The 14,859-nt window shown below is 46.4% G+C and overlaps 1 long non-coding RNA gene across 1 annotated transcript in view; it reads left to right on the top strand.

Annotated features, from left to right (window-relative positions):
• The window catches only part of LOC148142801 (uncharacterized), a 270,385-nt gene that overhangs the window by 92,526 nt on the left and 163,000 nt on the right, over positions 1–14,859 (top strand). The window lies entirely within an intron of this gene.

Below are 14,859 nucleotides of genomic sequence, written 5' to 3'. Positions count from 1 at the left end.
AACTTCTTTTAAGTCATATCCTCGAGATAACTTAAGGTAGATAGGATAGTGAAGAAGGCGTTTGGTATGCTTTCCTTTATTGGTCAGAGTATTGAGTACAGGAATTGGGAGATCATGCTGCAGCTGTTCAGGACATCGGTTAGGCCACTGTTGGAATATTGCATGGTCTCCTTCCTATCGGAAAGATTACAGATTACATTACAGTGTGGAAACAGGCCCTTCAGCCCAACAAATCCAAACCGACCCGCTGAAGCACAACCCACCCATACCCCTACCTTTACCCCTTACCTAACACTACGGGCAATTTAGCATAGCCATTTCACCTGACCTGCACATCTTTGTGACTGTGGGAGGAAATCGGAGGAAACCCACGTAGACACGGGGAGAATGTGCAAACTCCACACAGTCGCCTGAGGCGGGAATTGAACCCGGGTCTCTGGTGCTGTGAGGCAGCAGTGCTGACCACTGTGCCACCGTGCCGCCCATAAGATGTTGTGAAACTTGAAAGGGTTCAGAAAAGATTTACAAGGATGTTGCCAGGGTTGGAGGATTTGAGTTATAGGGAGAGGCTGAACAAGCTGGGGCTGTTTTCCCTGGAGCGTCGGAGGCTGAGGGGTGACCTTACAGAGGTTTACAAAATTATGAGGGGCATGGATACGATAAATAGACAAAGTATTTTCTCTGGGATCGGGGAGTCCAGAACTAGAGGGCATTCCTTTTGGGTGAGAGGGGAAAGATATAAAAGAGACCTAAGGGGCAACCTTTTCACGTAGAGGGTGGTACGTGTTGAATGAGCTGCCAGAGGATGTCCTGGAGGCTGGTACAATTGTAACATTTAAGAGGCATTTGGATGGGTATATGATTGGGAAGGGTTTGGAGGGATATGGGCTGGGTGCTGGCAGGTGGGATTAAATTGGGTTGGGATGTCTGGTCGGCCGAGATGGATTGGACCGAAGCGTCTGTTTCCATGCTGTACATCTCTAAGACTCTATTTTATAAAAAGAAGTGACAGCTCCGACAATGCATGGAAGGTGTGAGGTTCAAGTCTGTCAGTATCCCAATCTTGAGTCAGACTGGTTCTATTTCCAAAGTAGGAATTAATAAAATTATTACATGCATTGACTGCCTGCAGATTGTGCACTTTTTGAGCAAAATACAATGTAATTGCAAATATAATTCCGCAAATTCACCCTATTGACTTACATGCATGTGTGTGTGTGTATGAGTGTGTGTGTCTGTGTGTGTGTGTGTCTGTGTATGTGTGAGAGAGAGACTGTATAGTGTAGTGGAGTCACATATAGTGTGACATCAACCCAAGGTCCATTTGAAGCCATCCTCATGGCTATTGATACCCAAGTTTGGAATCCAAGTTGAACTTAGCCTCTGCTCGGCCACCAGAAATGATTAAGCAGTTACACAACACACATTGGAGAGTGTAAGGTGGGACTTGTCTTTTGATTTGCAGAAGGTGGGGGGCTCTGGATACTGTGATCCAGGGCAAACACATGCTGGTGGACATTTGGCTCAGAGAGATGGAGCTGAAAGCCAGGCTGCAGACCTTTGATGAAAAAGATAACCAGACATTTTATTCCAGGAGTTGGTCATTCCTCTCCGGACAGACCCTTCTGATTGAGTCAGTGGACAGGGTCAGGAGGTGTGAGCGTGGATCAGGCAGGTAAAGGGGATCTGAGAGAAGGCTGCAAGGGAGTGGAGGAGCGAACTGGCTGGGTGCTGGGAGTACGAACAACATTGGGGAGAAGGTGATAAGGGACAGAATAGTGACAGGGATTGTCTCCAGTCTCCGCAGTTGGTAGCAGGAGGCCAGATGACATCGGTGTCTATCTGGTGCCAGGATTCGGGAACCAATGTGCTCAGGGCTGAAGATGTGGGAAATGGAGGTTACAGCAGGTGTGGTCCACAAATGTCAGGAGAGAGCCTCTGCTGAGGGTGCGTGAAAAGTTAGAAGCTAACTCTGGACGGCACAGTGGCTCAGTGGTTAGTACCACTGCCTCACAGTGCCAGGTGTCCATGTTTGGTTCCATCCTTGGGCAACTGTCTGTGTGGACTTTGGCACGTCCTCCTCCTTGTGTCTGTGTAGGTTACCTGCGAGTGCTCTGGTTTCCTCCCACAGTCCAAAGATCTGCAGTTTAGCGTGGATTGGCCATGCTGAAGTGTGCAGATTAGAGTGGGTTAGCCATGAGGAACTGCAGGGTTGTAGGGTCAGCGGATGGGTCTGGATGGGATGCTACTTGGAATGTCAGTGTGAATTCGATGGGCCGAATGGCCTGTCAGAATTATGATTCTACTGCTTTCGCCACGTATATATTGAGAAATGATTGACCCAAGTCTGCTGTGGGAGGAGTGGGTTCCAGTTCGTGAGATATCAACACCGGTCCTGGGGAAGGTGGGATTTGGGCAGTCTCTCCCCCCCACCCTCTGCCCCCCTGTCCAATCTCTCCCCACCCACTGTCCCCGTCCATTCTCTCTCAACCCCCACCCTCTGCCCTGCATTCTCTTCCTCCCCACCTCTGCCCACCAGTCTTTCTCTTTCCCTCACCATCGGTCCCCACAATCTTCTCCATCCCCATCACCCTCTGTTCCCCCCAGTGTTCTCATCCTCCCACCCTCTGTCCCCCTGTCAATTATCTCTCTCACCCCCTGACACTCTGCCCCTCCGTCCATTCTCTCTCCTTCTCTTCCACCCACTCCCTGTCCTTGCGGATGCCTCAAACCCTCTTAGACCATGAGCTTCTGAAGCTGCTACTGATGTTGTTCCTCTCTGAATGAAGATTGAGTTTCACCCCAGACTGCAACTTCCTTCCTCTGTCCAACATCTGTGAGTACGGCACTTTCTTTTCTCACCCCCTTTTCCATTTGTTTTCATTCTGGGGTTCAATTTTTGTTTTGCAGTAATTGAAAGGAAAGGGAGTGAATCCCGGCGAGGGGAGAGAGTCTGGAAAAGTTGGTCCAAGATTGTGTCTCAGTTAGCAAACACATGGCAAATGTAGTAGCACAATGTGAAGTTATCGCATTTGCTGTTTTAAAAAAAGCAGAAAGGAGACGCATTCCTTAAATAGTGATATATTGGAATGTGAAGAAAGTGAGTACTGCATATGCTGGAGATCAGAGTCGAAAAGTGTTGGGCTGGAAAAGCATAGCAGGTTCAGGCAGCATCTGAGAAGCAGGAGATTCGACATTTCAGGCACGAGCCCTTCATCAGGAATGATGTGTTGATGAACAAACAGGCCTCAGCGTCCTTCTATATCAGCAAGGAATGAGCAAGGCAAGTGGTACATTAGCAAGAGGAATTGAGTTCAGAGGTGGCGATGTCTTCTTGCAGTTGGGGGTGGGGGGGGGGGGTGGGGTTCATTGAATATATTCAAGGCTGAGTTCATTTGAATTTTCGACAACAAAGAAGTGGATGGTTATGGGGGGAGGCAAGAAAATGGGTGTAAGACCAGTATAGAACAGTCAGACAGTGCAGAAACAGACTGTTCTGTCCAACTCGTCCATGCTGACTATGTTCTCAAACTAAACTAGTTGCACCTGCCAGCGTTTGGCCCATATCCCTCTGAACCATTCCTATTCATGTGCTGATCCAACTGCTTTTTAACCCTTTTAACTGGACTGCATCCACCACTTGAACTGAATTGAATTTATTTATTGTCACATGTACTGAGGCACAGTGAAAAGCGTTGTCTTGCGATCACATAGTTAAGTAGCATAGTAAATAATAGGTAAACAGCGGCAAAAACAAAAACAAAGGTTCAGGCAAATCCTGAGAGTTTGAGAGTCCATTCAGTGTTCTAACAATAGTAGGGTAGAAACTGTTACAAAACTGGCTGGTGCGTTTGTTCAGGCTTCTGTACCTTGTCCCCGATGGTAGAGGTTGTAGACAAACATTGCCAAAGTGGGATGTATCTTTAAGAATGCTGGCGGCTTCCCTTGACAGAAGGCCTGGTAGATGGATTTTATAGATGGGAGGTTGGCCTTTGTGATTGTCCGGGCTGAGTTCACCATTCTCTGTAACCGTCTCCAATCTTGAATGGTACAGTTGCCACACCAGGTAGTGATACATCCAAGACAGCTTGTTGTGGATGACCACACCCAGGAGCTTGACACTCTCCTCTCATTCCACCTCTGTGCTGTTAATGTGTATGGGTGCATGAGTAACATCTCGCCAAAAGTCAAGAACAAGTTTCTTGGTTTTGCTAGCATTGAGATCTCGTTTGTTTTCAGTGCATCATTTTTCCAGGTCTTCCACCTCCCGTCTGCAGTCTGTTTTGTTGCCATCTGAGATTTGACTGACTATAGTGGTGCCAGTGAACTTGCAAATGGCATTAGTCTTGTATTTGGTGATGCAGTCGTGGGTATACAGTGAGTACAGTAGGGGGCTGAGTATGCACTCCTGGAGGGCTCCAGTGTTGTGTTAGTGAGGATCAAATATTGTCCCCAGTCTTCACTGATTGTGGCCTGTGGGTCAGGAAACTGAGGATCCAGTTGCAGAGAGTGGGGCTTAGTCCGAGATTACTAAGTTTAGTAATCAGTCTCGAGGGGATAATAGTGTTAAAGGCTGAACTGTAGTCAAGTAGGATTCTTACGTACCTGTTTTTGGTGTCAAGATGTTCTAGGGAGGAGGGAAGGGCAAATGATATAGCATCTGACGTGGAGTGGGGCAAGAGTAGTGAGAAGGCTGGAGTTGATTAATGCCATGACCAGCTTTTCAAAGCAATTCATGACCACCGAAGTTAGGGCAACTGGGCGGTAGTCATTGAGATGTGCTGCATGACTCTTCTGAGGCACAGGGATGATGTTGGCCCTCTTGAAACAGGCAGGGACAGTGGCCTGCTGCAGGGAGAGGTTGAAGGTGTACGGGAAGACCTCTGCCAGTTGATCTGCACATGCTCTGAGTGCACGGCCTGGTCCTACGTCTGATCCCATCGCTTTCCTTGGATTCACATGAAGGAAAACTGATCTGACCTCTGGACTTTCTCTGGACATTCATTCCACACACAAACTACTCTCTTAAAAAAGGGTGCTTCTGATGTCTTTTTAAAATCTTTCTCCTCTCGCCTTAAAAATGTGCTCCATAATCTTGAAGCTCACATCTGAGCAAAAGGACATCTCTATCCTTCGTGATTTTATAATCCTCTTTGAGGTCACCTCTATGCTCCAGTGAAAAAAAATCCCAGTTTATCAACCTAGATGTAGGTAGATTAATATCCAGTCATGATCTGTTGAACGCTGGTGCAGGCTTGAAAGACCAAATGGCCTACTCCTGCTCCCAAGTTTCTCTCACTGTGTCCAGAACAGCAAGAGCCTATAAGACACAGGAGCAGAAATTAGGCCAATCAGGGTCTGCTCCACCATTCAATCATGGCTGATAAATTTCTCAACCCCATTCTCCAGCTTTCTCCCTTTGATACTCAAGAACCTATAATCTGTTTCAGTCTTAAATATACTCAGTGACTTGGCTACCGCAGTTTTCTGTGGCAGTAAATTTCATAGATTCGCCACTGTCTGGCTAAAGAAGTTTCTCCTTATCTCCGTTCGAAAAGATCTTCCGTTTACTCGAAGGCTGTGCCCTCAAGTCCCCATCTCTCCTACCACTGGAAACATCTCCCCCAACATGCACTCTGTCCAAGCCATTCAGCATTCTTATGTTTCAATTAAATACCCCCTTAGTGTAGGCCTGTTAATCAGCATTAACCAGACTTTTCAGGATGAGGCAGAGCAGGGATTAGGTTCAGTAAAATGAGAATGAAAGGAGAGTGTGTGGGATGGAGATTTTCAGCTTTTAGGGAATAAGGGAGGAAAGAGAGTTTGCTATAAATTATAATCGATCGAATGAAATAATGGACCGAGGATTGGCAGATGGAGTTTAATTTAGACGAACGTGAGGTGTTGCATTTTAGGAAAGCAATCCAGGATTTAACCAGTTAATGGGGAATGTTGCTAGTGAGGGTGAGAATAGGTGGACAAGGCAGATGAATGCGTGGCTGAGGAACTGGTGCATGGGAGAAAGGATCCAAAAATGTGAATATTGGAATCTCTTCTGGGGTAGAAAAGACCTGTACAAGAAGGATGGATCGCACCCGAATTGGAAGGGGACTAATATATTGCTGGGTGATTTGCGAGAGATGCTCAGGATTTAAACTCGTAAGGTAGGGGTTGGTGGGGGGCAGGGATTGCTGGGACCCAGAGAAATAGTGAGGAAAGAGATCAGTCTGTGACTGGTCCAGTTGGGAAAGGGACTGAGTTAAACAATCAGAGCAGGAAGTAACAAAGCAGAGAACAAGGTAGGACTGGTAAATTAAACTGCATTTATTTCAATTGCAAGAGGCCAAACAGGGAAGGCAGATGATGGTTAGGAACTTGGGACTGAGATATCATGGCAGCTACAGAAACATGGCTCAAGGATGGACAGCACTGGCAGCTTAATGTTCTAGAACACACATGGCATTGGAAGGATAGAAAGGGGGGCAGGAGAGGAGGGAGAGTGGCTTTTTTGATAAGGGATATATTAGTGTGCTTAGGGAGGATATTCCTGGGAATACATGCAGGAAGCTTATTTGGGTGGAACTGAGAAATAAGAAAAGGGATGATCACCTTATTGGGATTTTATTACAGACTCCCTAATAGTCAGAGGGAAATTGAGAAAAAAATTGTAAGGAGATTTCAGTTATCTGTAATAATAATAGGGTGGTTATGGTCAGGGATTTTAACTTTCCCAACATAGACTGGGACTGCCATAGTGTTTAAAGGCAGTACAAAGGCAGTTGGAGTATACTTAAGAGTAAACTCAGGAGGGCAAAAAGGGAACATGAGATAGCTTCGACAAGTAGAGTTAAGGAGGAATTTAAATGTGTACAAGAAAATTTTCTGATTCAGTAAGTGGATGTTCTGACTAGTGAAGGTGCAAACCGTGACCTACACTTGGGAAATAAGGCAGGGCAGGTGACTGAGCTGTCAGTGGAGGAGCATTTTGGGGCCAGTGACCATAATTCTATGAGCTATAAAAGAGTGATGATAAAGTATAGACCAGATCTAAATTGGAGGATGGCTAACTTGGTATTAGGCAAGATCTTTCAAAAGCTAACTGGGAGCAGATGTTCGCAGGTAAAGGGATGGCTAGAAAATGGGAAGCCTTCAAAAATAAGAAACTGAGAGTCCAGAGACAGTATATTCCTGTTAGGGTGAAAAGGGAAAAACTAGGTAAAAACAAGGACTGCAGATGCTGGAAACCAGATTCTCGATTAGATGAAGGGCTTTTGCCCAAAACATCGATTTTCCTGCTCTTCGGATGCTGCCTGAACTGCTGTGTTTTTCCAGCACCACTCTCATCGAGAACCTAGGGTGAAAGGGGAGGCTGGTAGGTGTAGTGAATGCTGAATGACTAGAGGAATTGAGCATATGACAAGTAAAGACAGGAGAGATCGAGTGAATCCTGACAGTATCAAGGCAGTTGGAGTATACTTAAGAGTAAACTCAGGAGGGCAAAAAGGGAACATGAGATAGCTTCGACAAGTAGAGTTAGGGAAAATCCAAAGGGTTTTTATAAATACATTAAGGAGAAAAGGGTAACTAGGGAGAGAACAGGGCCCTCAAAGATCAGCAAGACAGTCTGTGTGTGGAGCTGCAGGAGTTGGGGGAGATAATAAACAAGTATTTTGCATCAGTGTTTACTGTAGGGAAGGACATGGAAGAAATAGAATGTGTGGAAACAGATGATGATATCTTGAAAAATGTAAAAATGTCCATACTACAAAGGAGGTGGTGCTGGATGTCTTGAAATGCATGCAAGTGGATAAATCCCCAGAACCTGATCAGTTGTACCCTAGAACTCTGTGGGAAGCTGGAGAAGTGATTGTTGGGTCCCTTGCTGAGGTATTTGTACCATCGATAGTCACAAGTGAGGTGATGAAAGACTGGAGGTTGTCTAACGTGGTACCAATATTTAAGAAAGATTGCAAGGAAAAGCCAGGAACTATCAACCAGTGAGCCTGACATTGCCGGAGGGCAAGTGGTTTGAGGTAATCCTGAGGGATAGGATTTACATGTATTTGGAAAAGCAAGGACTGATTAGGGATAGTCAGCATGACTTTGTGCGTGAGAAATCATGCCTCACGAACTTGATTGAATTTTTTGAAGAAGCAACAAGGGATTGACGAGGGCAGAGCAATCGACATGATCTCCATGAACCTCAGAAAGGCATTCAACACGGTTCCTCATGAGAGACTGGTTAACAAGGTTAGATCTCGAGAAATACAGGGAGAACTAGCCATTTGGATACAGATCTGGCTTGAAGGTAGAAGACAGAGGGTGGTGATGAAGGGTTGATTTTTTAGAAGGGTGACCAGTGTTGTGCCACAAGGATTGGTGCTGGTTCAACTACTTTTCATCATTCATATGAATTATTTGGATGTGAGCATAAGAGGTATAGTTAGTAAGTTTGCAGATGACACCAAAATTGGAGGTATAGTGGACAGCAAATAAGGTTACCTCAGATGACAATGGGATCTTGATCCGATGGGCCAATGGGCTAAGGAATGGCAGATGGAGTTTAATTTAGATAAATGTGAGGTACTACATTTAGAAAAGCAAATCCGGTAAGGTCCGGATATGCCTTCCTTTATCGGTCAGAGCATTGGGTAGGAAAGTTGAGAGGTCACGTTGCAGCTGTATAGGACACTGGTTAGGCCACTTTCGGAATATTGTGTGCAATTCTGGTCTCCTTCCTAACAGGAGGATGCTGTGAAACTTGAAAGGATTCAGAAAAGATTTACAAGAATGTTGACGCGTTTGGAGGATTTTAGCTATCTGTAGAGGCAGAATAAACTCGGGCTGTTTTCCTGGAGCATCAGAAGCTTTTGTTGGGGCGGGGGGGGGTGACCTTCCACACATTTATTCTATCCATAATCCTCATGATTTTATAAACAGACAAGGTCTTTTCCCTGGGTTGTGGAGTCCAGAACTAGAGGGCATAGGTTTCGAGTTAGAGTGGAAAGATTTTAAAAGGGACCTCAGGGACAAGTGTTTCATGCAGAGAGTGGTGCATGTATGGAATGAGTGTCAGAGTAAGTGATGGAGGATGGTACAATTACGGCATTTAAAAGGCATCTGGATGGGTATATGAATAGGAAAGGTTTAGAGTGATAGTGGCCAAGTCCTGGCAAATGGGACGAGATTAGGTTAGGATAACTGGCCAGCATGGACAAGTTGGACTAAAGGGTCTGTTTCCGTGCTGTACACCTCTACGACTTTACTTGAGGACTCTGAAATTGATCATGAAAACCACTTCAGTAATCTGCCCAGTTTTAAGACTACAATATACAGGAGCAGAATGAGGCCATTTGGCCCATTGAGTCTGCTTCACCAGTCGATCATGGCCGATATGTTTCTCAACCCCATTCTGTTGCCTTCTCCTCGTAACCCTTGATCCCTTTACTTATCAAAGACCTATCTATCCCTGTCTTAAATGCCCTCAATGACTTGGCCTCCACAGCGCTCTGCAGCAATGAGATCCACAGATTCACCATCCTCTGGCTGCAGAAATTCCTCCTTATCTCAGTTCTGAAGGGCATTCCTTCACCCTGAGCCTGTGTCCTCTGGTCCTCGGTTCTCCTACTGGTGGAAACATCTTCCCCACATCCACTGTATCCAGTCAGAGTCACACAACACGGAAACAGATCCTTCGGTCCAACCAGTCCATGTCGACCATAATCCCAAACTAAACTAGTCCCACCTACATGTGCTTGGCCCAATATCCCTCTGAACATTTCTTATTCATGTATTATCCAAATGTCATTTAAATGTTGTGACTGGAAGCGCATCTACCACTTCCTCTGGAAATTCATTCCACACGTGAAGCACTCTGTAAAAATGTTGCCCCTTATTTTGTTTTTAAATCTTTCTGTTCTCACCTTAAAAATTTGTCCGCTCGTCTTGAAATCCCTCATTCCAGGGAAATGACTCCTAACATTCACCTTCTCTGTATCCAGCAAGATTTTATACATCTCAAAGAAGACCTGAAATGTTAGCTGCTCTGTCTATGTGGACGCTGCCTGACCAGCTGTGATCTACAGCATTTGTTGTTTTCAGGAATGATTCCAGCATCTGTCGCAATGCGCTCCTAAATGTTGGCTACCTCATTCCAGATCCTTTGAGACTTGACCTTACTCAACAATCCACTGTGTGGTATAGTCAATAAAGTTCCACATTGCATCTCTTTCAGCACACATGGGCAGCACGTGGCTCAGTGGTTAGCACTGCTGCCTCACAGCACCAGGGACAAGGATTTGACTCCAGCTTCAGGTGACTGTGCAAACTCCACACAGACATTGTCCTCCCCATGCCTGTGTGGGTTTCATCTAGATGCTCCCGTTTCCTCCCACAGTCCAAAGATGTACAGGTTAGGATGAATTGGCCATGCTAAATTGCCCCATAGTGTTCAGGGATGTGTGGGTTAGGTATATTAGTCGGAGGGAAATGGAGAGTTGTTGGGCCAAATGGCCTCATTCCGCAATGGAGTGACTCGATGTGGCAACCCCTCAGCTGTTTGCATTTCCTGTAGGGGAAGTGGGGACGCGCCGAAAGTTCAGTGTGTGTGAAGCGAAAATTAAACGTAGTGCTTTGCTTGAGCTCAAGCTGAGTGACTTGGTGGCGGGACTGGAAAAGGAAGGTACGGTGTCTGTGGTTAGTGATGCTGCCTCATGGCACCAGAGAGCCAGATACAATTCCAGCCTCGGGGCCGTTGTCTGTGTGGATATTGCACATTCGCCGTCTGGCGTTTGCGGCGGATTTCTTCCAGTGCACCTGTTTCTTCCCACTATCCAAAGATGTGCAGGTTTGGGTGAATTAGCCATGTTATTGTCCATAGTGTCCAGGATGTGTAGGTTAGATGCATTAATCAGGTGTAAATGTAGAGCAATCAGAGTAGGGTAATGGTGCTTTCAATTTCATGGAATTACAAAAGAAAAGAATGTTCCGCATAAAGTCGAATTGCTTGTTCTGAATTTCTACCCTGACTGACAGTGATGACTTTCATAATCTGTTTTTTCCAGTGCATTTGAAGATTTGAAGACTGAAGTTTCAAATTCAGTAGTTGAAGGGCTTATGCCCGAAGCAGCAACTCTCCTGCTCCTTCGATGCTGCCTGACCTGCTGTGTATTTCCAGCACCACACATTTTGACTGACTCTCCAGCGTCTGCAGTCCTCATTTTCACGTCAATGACAGGCAGTCAATCAATCCATTGGGACGGTAACGATTTTTGACTATGATTCTGTGAGAAGGAGCAAAACTCTTTGGTTTCTGTTTCAGTACGCTTTCAGCATCAGTGGAGCTGGATGAGAGATGCTACTCTGGCAGCGCATTGAATGTGCAGCCAGTAACAATTATACAGTCTGGAAAGAGGAATTCACGCCAGGGAGGGTTTGTACATGCATTTGTGTGCAGCTGAAGCTTTGGCCATGGAGAAACCAGAGGAATCTCGCCCCATGAAGAAACCGTGGAAGTGTGGTGACTGCGAGAAAGGCTTCAGTGTCCCATCTGCCCTGGAAATTCATCAGCGCAGTCACACCAGAGGCCGTTCTCCTGCCCAGAGTGTGGGAAGGGATTTATCCGCTCTTCCCACCAGCTGGACCACCGCCGAGTCCACACTGGGGACAGACCATTCACCTGCCCCGAGTGCAGAAACAGCTTCACCCACTCCTCCCACTTGCTGGCGCATCAGCGTGTCCACACCGGGGAGAGGCCCTTCCCTTGCTCTGATTGTGGGAAGGCCTTTAGCAAATCCTCTGCCCTGCTGAGGCACCAGTGGGTCCACACAGGCAAGAGGCCCTACCCCTGCCCCGAATGCAGGAAGGGCTTCAGCAGTTCCTCCTCTCTGCTGACACACCAGCGGGTCCACACTGGGGAGAGGCCGTTCTCCTGCCCAGAGTGCGAGAAACGCTTTAACTGCTCCTCCCACCTACTGACCCACCAGCGGGTCCACATGGGAGAGTGGCCGTTCTATAGTCCTGAGTGCAGGAAGGGCTTCAGCAATTCTTCTGCTCTGCTGACCCACCAGCTGGTCCATGGAGGGGAGAGGCCATTCAGCTGCCCAGAGTGCGAACAGGGCTTCAGCGATTCCTCAGACCGACTGACCCACCGGCGGGTCCACACAGGGAGAGGCCATTCAGCTGTCCTGAGTGTGGCAAGAGGTTCACATTTTCCAGCAACTTGCAAAGACACCAGCGGGGGCACCAGTGCTCCCAACAATCGGATACTGTCAGTGACGCTACTGTGGACTAAACCTTGTGCCCCACTCTGACAATGGGTGCAGTGGGAAAGTTGGTGGGCTTTTAAAAAAATTTCGGGACTGCACACTGCCTCGCACCCCCAAGTGCAACTCTAAAGTGGCTCGGGGCAACATGGTGGCTCAGTGGTTAGCACAACTGCCTCACAGAGCCATGGATTCGCGTATGAATCTACTGTTTGATTCTCCCGTGGTCTGCATGGGTTTCCTCCGGGTGTTCCGCTTTGCTCCCACAATACAAAGATGTACAAGTTAGGGTGAGTTAGCCTAGCTAAATTGTCCATAGTGTTCAGGGATGTGTAAGTGTGGTGCAGTAGTCAGGGGTAAATGTAGACTGGTCAAAAGTGTGGTGCTGGAAAAGCATAGCAGGTCAGGCAGCATCTGTGGCGCAGGAGAATCAACGTTTTGGGCATAAGTCCTTCATCAGGATTCTCCTGCTCTTCGGAAGCTGCCTGATCTGCTGTGCTTTTCCAGCACCACATTCTTGACTCTGATCTCCAGCATCTGCAGTCCTCACTTTCTCCAAGTAAATGTAAAGTAACAGGGTTAAGAGAATAGGTCTGGGTGGGTAACTGTACGGAGGGTTGGTGTTGCCTTGTTGGTCCAAAAGGCCTGTTTACATTCTGTAGGGATTCTGTGATTCCATAAACTTTGCTTCCAGTGGGCGACATTACTCGGAGTCTGGGACTGCACGTTCCTAAGAATCCGCAGAAACCTAAGACCACAAGAGCACTGGAGCAGACATGAGGCCATTCAGCCCATTGAGTCTGCTCCACCATTTGTTAGAAACAAAAAATAATTGCGGTTGCTGGAATCCAAAGTAGGCAAGCAGGAGGCTGGGAGAACGCAGCAAGCCAGGTAGCATTAGGAGGTGAAGTTAGCATTTCGGGTATTAACCCTCCTTCAGGACTGAAGAAGGGTTCTTCCCAAAACATTGACTTCTGTATCAGAAACAATTTACCAGGATGTTGCCGGGGGTTGGAGGGTTTGAGCTGCAGCGAGAGGCTATTTGGCTGGGTGAGAGATTTAAAAGGGACGTAAGGGGCAATGTTTTCACGCAGAGGGTAGTGCATGTATGGAATGAGTTTCCAGAGAAAGTGGAGGCTGGCACAATCATACCACTGAGAAGGCATCTGGTTTCGGACATGAACAGGAAGGGTTCAGAAAGATAATGGGCCAAATACTGACAAATGGAACCAAATTAATTTAGGATGTCTTGTCAGCGTCGATGAGTTGGACTGAAGGGTCTGTTTCCGTGCTGTACATCTCTATGTCTACCGGTCCTGATGTAAGTTTTAAAATTGAGTCCAAGTAACTTTGAATAGTTCAGTCTTGTTGAACTCACCTCTTGAAAGGTTTCAAGTGAATCCCTCCAAGTGATACTGTTTAAAAATGCCGAGTTGGACAAAATATCCCATTAAGTTCGACACAAACCCACAGCTGAAGATATCAGAAATCACACAACACCAGCTAACAGACCAACAGGTTTATTTGAAATTACAAGCTTTAGGAGCATTGCTCCTTCTTCAATGCTGCTGCTTCATCACTTCGCCGACAAAGGAGCAGTGCTCCGAAATCTTGAGTTCAAATAAACCTGTTGGACTCTAACCTGGTGCCGTTTGACTTCTGCCCTTGTCCAGCCCAATCCAACACCAGCACTTCCACATCAGAGCTGACTAATGAGATCGGATTTTATTCAGTGTGACTAAGTGAGATGCTCATCTGAAAACTCAAAACTGTTGGAGAGACAAAGAGACACGAGTCAGTGCTACAGCACGGAGACAGGCCCATCGGCCCAAACGAGTCCATGTCGACCAAAATGTCCATCAACAGTAACCCCATTTCCCTGCCACTATCCTTCTAAGCCTTTCCTCTCCATGTGTTTGACCAAATGTCTTTAAAATGTTGTTAATGTACCTACCTCAACCACTTCCATTGGCAGATCATTCCATACACAAACCACACTCTAAAATTTTTGCCCCACATATTTTTTCAATCACTCCCCTCTGACCAGGTTTGTATGCTCTGTTTGGAGATGTAGGAGTAAAACTTCACAATAAAAGATTAATGCAGCCTTTATTCATGACTCATGATTAAACACACTTTCTCTATTTACAGCTGTAATTGAGAAGCTTCTCTGAATTAGTCGACATGTTTGTAACAAGTTGTGAAACATGAAAGGGTTCTGAAAAGATTTACAAAGATACTGCCAGGGTTGGAGGGTTTGAGCTGTTGCAAGAGGCTGAAATAGACTGGGGCTATTTTCCCTGGAGGGTCAGAGGTTGAGGGGTGACCTTACAGACTGTTTCGCTGGAGAAGTGTTTCAGAAAAAAAAATCTCAAACCTTTTTCCGATTGTTGCCTTTGCCAACATCTGTTGGCCATTAGTGAAGTCCCTTAGCCCAGTCGAATCGGACCCTCTGCCTTTTACAACCCTCTTGGGGAAAAAAAATCAAGATGACATAATCTTCTTAAAGGAGTAACATCATCACAACAGAGAGCACACAAACTGAAACATTTCTATCACAAGGTTGTACAGTTAACAGGCCAAGATAATGACTTTT

Source organism: Chiloscyllium plagiosum, unplaced genomic scaffold (assembly GCF_037043375.1).
Source record: "Chiloscyllium plagiosum isolate Xiang-an unplaced genomic scaffold, Cpla_swu_hap1 HiC_scaffold_27, whole genome shotgun sequence".
NCBI lineage: Eukaryota > Metazoa > Chordata > Chondrichthyes > Orectolobiformes > Hemiscylliidae > Chiloscyllium > Chiloscyllium plagiosum.
The sequence above is the reverse complement of the archived record's forward strand: the minus strand, read 5'-3'. Positions and strand labels throughout refer to the sequence as shown.